Raw genomic sequence first — 4,814 nt, 5'->3', positions numbered from 1 at the left:
TTAAGATACTACACTCATTTGCATGGTGGTTGAAGGTTTTTTTTTTTTAAGACAACCACTAAAACTCCAGACCAATTTTCAGCCTGAGTACTCCCCATGATTTTGCTCCAAATACTGAACAGATGGGCCATGAGTTGAGTTTTCCTGAATCTAAGCACCAGCAGCGTTGCCCAGCTCAGAAATACAATAAGCAAGACTCAACCCAAAGTACAAGAACATTGATTTTTTAAACTAATTTAAATTAAATTAAATTTATTTATTTATTGGCCACGCTGCATGGCATGTGGGTCTTAGTTCCCCGACCAGGGATTGAACCCGTGCCCCTTGTGGTGGAAGCACGGAGTCCCAACCACTGGACTGCCAGGGAAGTCCCAAACACTGATTTTTTAAAGAATTTTATCCTTCCAAAGATCACAAAATACTTGCCCAGAGCTGCCTACAAGTGAAGTTTCTCCAGGGGCTTCCATCCTCCCCTCAGCTAGTTGCAAGATCAGCCAAACCCACAGACTTTCATCCAGTGTTTTTCTCCCAAACAGGTCTGGGAAGTGCAGGCTGGAAAGAGGCTTACAATTCAGTTTTACCATTTGATGATGGAAAGGAGGAATCTCCTTTTATGCTCTGTTGGCACCACGAGGGTTAGAATTTCAGAGCTGGATGACACTTTAGATTTGGTCCAATGACTGCTCTTCATTTTCCATCTCCAGGACTTTTTATCTTTCCCAAACTGAAACTCTGTACTCATTAAACAGTAACTTGCCAATCTCCCCTTCCCCCGGCACCCAGCAACCACCATTCTATATTGTCTCTATGATTTTGACTACTCTAGGAAATTCATATAAATGGAATCATACAGTATGACATTTTATGACCTTTTATGACTGCTTATTTCACTTAGCATAATGTCTTCAAAGTCATCTATGTTGTAGCATGTGACAGGATTTCCTTCCTTTTTAAGGCTGTATAATATCCATTGTAGGTATATACCACAAGTTATTTATCCATTCATCCATCAATGAACATTTGGGTTGTTTCCACTTTTTGGCAAACGCTGCTATGAACATAAGTGTACAAATGTATGTGTGAGTCCCTGCTTTCAATTCTTTTGGGTATATACCCAGAGGTGGGATTGCTAGATCATATGGTAATTCTATATTTACTTTAAAAAATCTATTTATTTATTTATTTGGCTGTGCTGGCTCTTAGTTGAGGCACATGAGATCTTCATCGCGGCGTGTGGGATCTTTAGTTGTGGCATGTGGGATCTAGTTCCCTGACCAGGGATCGAACCTGGGCCTCCTGCACTGGGAGCATGGAGTCTTAACCACTGGACCACCAGGGAAGTCCCTATGTTTACTTTTTTTGAGGGACCGCCATAATGTTTTCCATACTGGCTGCACTATTTTACATTCTCACTAGCAATGCACAAGGCTTCCGATTTCTCTGCATCTTCACCAGCACTTGTTATTTTCTGTTTTTAAAAAAATTTTATTTATTTATTTTTGGCTGCATTGGGTCTTCATTGCTGTGCATGGGCTTTCTCTAGTTGCGGCGAGAGGGGGGCTACTCTTCGTTGCAGTGCGCAGGCTTCAGTAATTGTGGGACGTGGGCTCAGTAGTTGTGGCTTGCAAGCTCTAGAGCACAGGCTCAGTAGTTATGGTGCACGGGCTTAGTTGCTCCGTGGCATGTGGGATCTTCCTGGACCAGGGCTTGAACCCATGTCCCCTGCACTGGCAGGTGGATTCTTAACCACTGTGCCACCAGGGAAGCCCTATTTTCTGTTTTTGATTATGGCCATCCTAATGGGTATGAGGTGGTATCTCACTGTAGTTTTGATTTGCATTTCCCTGATCATTGGTGATGTTGAGAATCTTTTCATATACTTATTGGCCATCTGCATATATTCTTTGGAGAAATGTCTATTCAAGTCCTTTGCCCACTTTAAAATTGGGTTGTTTGTTTTTTTGTTGTTGAGTTGACACTTCTTTTTATATATATTACTAAATGGGTCACAGAAAGGCTGTGCTTACCCAAAGACACTCAGCTGGATGGTGGCAGAGCCAGAATAAGAATTTAGGGGTCCCAGTAACACAACAGGGCTTTGTCCCACTTCATTCCTTATAGAGGAGGAAACAGAGGTGCAGAGGTGAGGAGACTCACCTCTACTACTTAGAGCTGTGGCCTCTAGGGCACAATCTGCCAATAACAGGCTCCATTTGCTGCATCTTGCTGAGTGATTGGAGCCCAGATTCTCAACCCTGGTGCTATGGTCTCAATTGTTTCTCCTGTTTCCAAATCCACATGTTGAAGCCTTAACCCCTAATGTGACTGCATTTGGAGATAGGGCCTTTAAGGAGGGTAATTAAGGTAAAATGAGGCCATAAGCATGGGGCTCTAATCCAATAGGACTGGTATATAAGAAGAGGAAGAGACACCAGAGCTCTCTCTTCTTCTCTCTGTGTATGCACAGAGGAGAGACCATATGAGGACACAACAAGAAGGTGGCTGTCTGCAAGCCAGGCAGCGAGGCCTCACTGGAAACCATCCCTGCCAGTACCTTGTTTTCGCCTTCTAGCCTTCAGAATTGTGAGAAAATGAATTTCTGTTGTTTAAGCCACCTAGTCTGTGGTATCCTGTTATGGTAGCCTGAGCCTACGAATACACCTGGATTCAGAAATTTACCAGATGGAGAAGAACCCAGAGAGAAGTGCCAGCGTGGGTATGGGTGGTCAAGTTGGCCAGCTGGGTCTCACAATGGGTGTGGCCATGTTAAGTTTTTCTGGAATCTCATAGGCTTCAATCTGATATCTGAGTAGTCCCCTCCTGGCAGGACAGAATTTCCTGATGTTGAAAACAAAGAGCTTAACAAAGCCTACTAAAATAATTCTAAAGGCTTCCTGGATATCAAATAGCTCTCACTAAAAAGTATTCTGATGATTTAAAAGTCCCAGACACGTGCATATTAGGTTTCCCTCAAAGTGCACATGGTTTCCCCACCAGTGTTGTCCTTCTTTTATTCTGTTCTCTTCTCTGTGATCCGTGGTTTGGGTGGTTTTTCTCAGCTATTTCTGATGTATTTGTCAGCCTTTCCTTCCCTGTCCACCAGATTAACTGCCAAATCCCTCCAAGGTTCCTTATTTCTGTAAGGTCTATTGTAGTTATACTTCTGATGGTCTTGACTCTAAGGCAAATAGGACCCAGCAAGCCAGGGCCAATGGGAAGAGGAGGAAGTGAAGAGCATCTGTGGGTGGGGCACTGGTTGGATCGGGAGCAGGCTGGCCATCAGGCTGGCTCTTAAGGATGGGCCTAGGGAAGGGGGCTAGAATGTCAAGTGGGAAACTGAGGCAGAACCCTAACCTAGTAATAGGAATGGGTTCAACACCATAGGAGGTGTCCAGCATGGTGCACCAGCCTGGTGTCAGCAGACAATCTTCTAAACTGAGCTTCTCCCTTCTGCCCTTCAGCCTTTGCTCCATTTTCTCAGGCTCTAGCCCATCCTTCCTGTCCTCACCTCGCCTCACCCATCCAGTCTCTTTGTTTCATGCTACATAATGTTTCATCACTCTTTCTTGGCTTTGTCAGCTCACTGGAGACTCTCAGGGTTATGTCACAGTCCTGGGACTTCTTTCAGGGTCAAGGACAGGATCCCAACATGAGTAGGGGCTGGCTGAGACTCAGCTGTGTCAGCTTCCCAGAGTGAACTCTGGCACACATTCCAGAGGCTCTGAAGATTTTACCTGGGAGTTACCAGTTCCTAAAGGAACTGGGCAGGGTGGGAGTTCTAGATGGGAGGTCTAAGAAAGTGGTGAAGTTGGAATTTACACTCAGGAATTAAGACTCCAAACCTAGTGCTCAGTCTGCTATAGTACTTCTCAAATTCTAATGTGCATCTGAATTTTCTCAACATGTAGATTCTGATGTAGTAGGTCTGGGGCGTGGCCCTGGATTCTACATTTCTAACACAATCCCAGGTAATACGGACACTGTTGTTCTGGCCATTTGAGTATCAAGGCCCCACTGCATCATATTAAGGGAACTCCACCTGTGCTGGAATTTCAGCTACCATGGAAAGCTTGGAATATTTTTGAGTACATTGGGCCTCTAGTCAGGTCTGGTGGGTACCACCTCCCCTGATGCATCTCATCAGTCTTGAATCTGTAGCAAAGAGGTTCTCAAGCTTGAGGGTGTATTAGAATCACCTGGAGGGCTTAAGACACAGTCATCTGGATCCCATTCCCAGACTTTCTGAGTCAACAGGCCTGGGGTGGGCCCCAGAATTTGCATTTCTAATGTTTCCAGGTGGTGCTGATGCTGCAGGTCTGGGGATCAGACTTTGGAATCACTGTTGCAGAGTAACTAAAACTGAGGTACCACTAGTGTCCCACAATAGAGGGTGTGATGGTTAGGGTTTGAACCTGATTCTACTCCTTACAAACAGTGTGATATGAGGTAAGCCACTCCTTTTCTCTGAGATCCAGTTTTCCCATCTACAAAGCAGTGATAATGCATCTCATTGCACAGGGTTGCTGAGCAGTTGAGAGAGAATGTTTACAAGTGCTTCACACATGTTTGTCCCTAAGAACGGGTTCCCGGTCTGCATGGAGAATCTGTCTGCTGCCATCAAACAATTAAAATTATTCAACGGTTTAAAGACCTAAATATATGACATGACACCATAAAACTCCTAGAAGAGAATGTAGGCAAAAACATTCTCTAACTTAAATTGTAATAATATTTTCTTAGATCAGTCTCCCAAGGTAAAAGAAAGAAAAGCAAAAATAAACAAATGGGACCTAATCAAATTTAAAAGCTTTTGC

At 44.1% G+C, this 4,814-nt stretch overlaps 1 non-coding gene across 1 annotated transcript; it reads right to left on the bottom strand.

The window, feature by feature from the left end:
- Nucleotides 1-1,266: 1,266 nt before the first annotated feature.
- Nucleotides 1,267-1,339, bottom strand: TRNAW-CCA (transfer RNA tryptophan (anticodon CCA)). Its single transcript has one exon. It is a non-coding gene; the product is annotated as a tRNA-Trp (tRNA).
- Nucleotides 1,340-4,814: the final 3,475 nt, after the last annotated feature.

Source organism: Mesoplodon densirostris, chromosome 4 (genome assembly GCF_025265405.1).
Source record: "Mesoplodon densirostris isolate mMesDen1 chromosome 4, mMesDen1 primary haplotype, whole genome shotgun sequence".
In the NCBI taxonomy this organism is placed as follows: Eukaryota; Metazoa; Chordata; class Mammalia; order Artiodactyla; family Ziphiidae; genus Mesoplodon; species Mesoplodon densirostris.
Note: the sequence above shows the minus strand (reverse complement) of the source record. Positions and strands in the feature narration are given on the sequence as shown.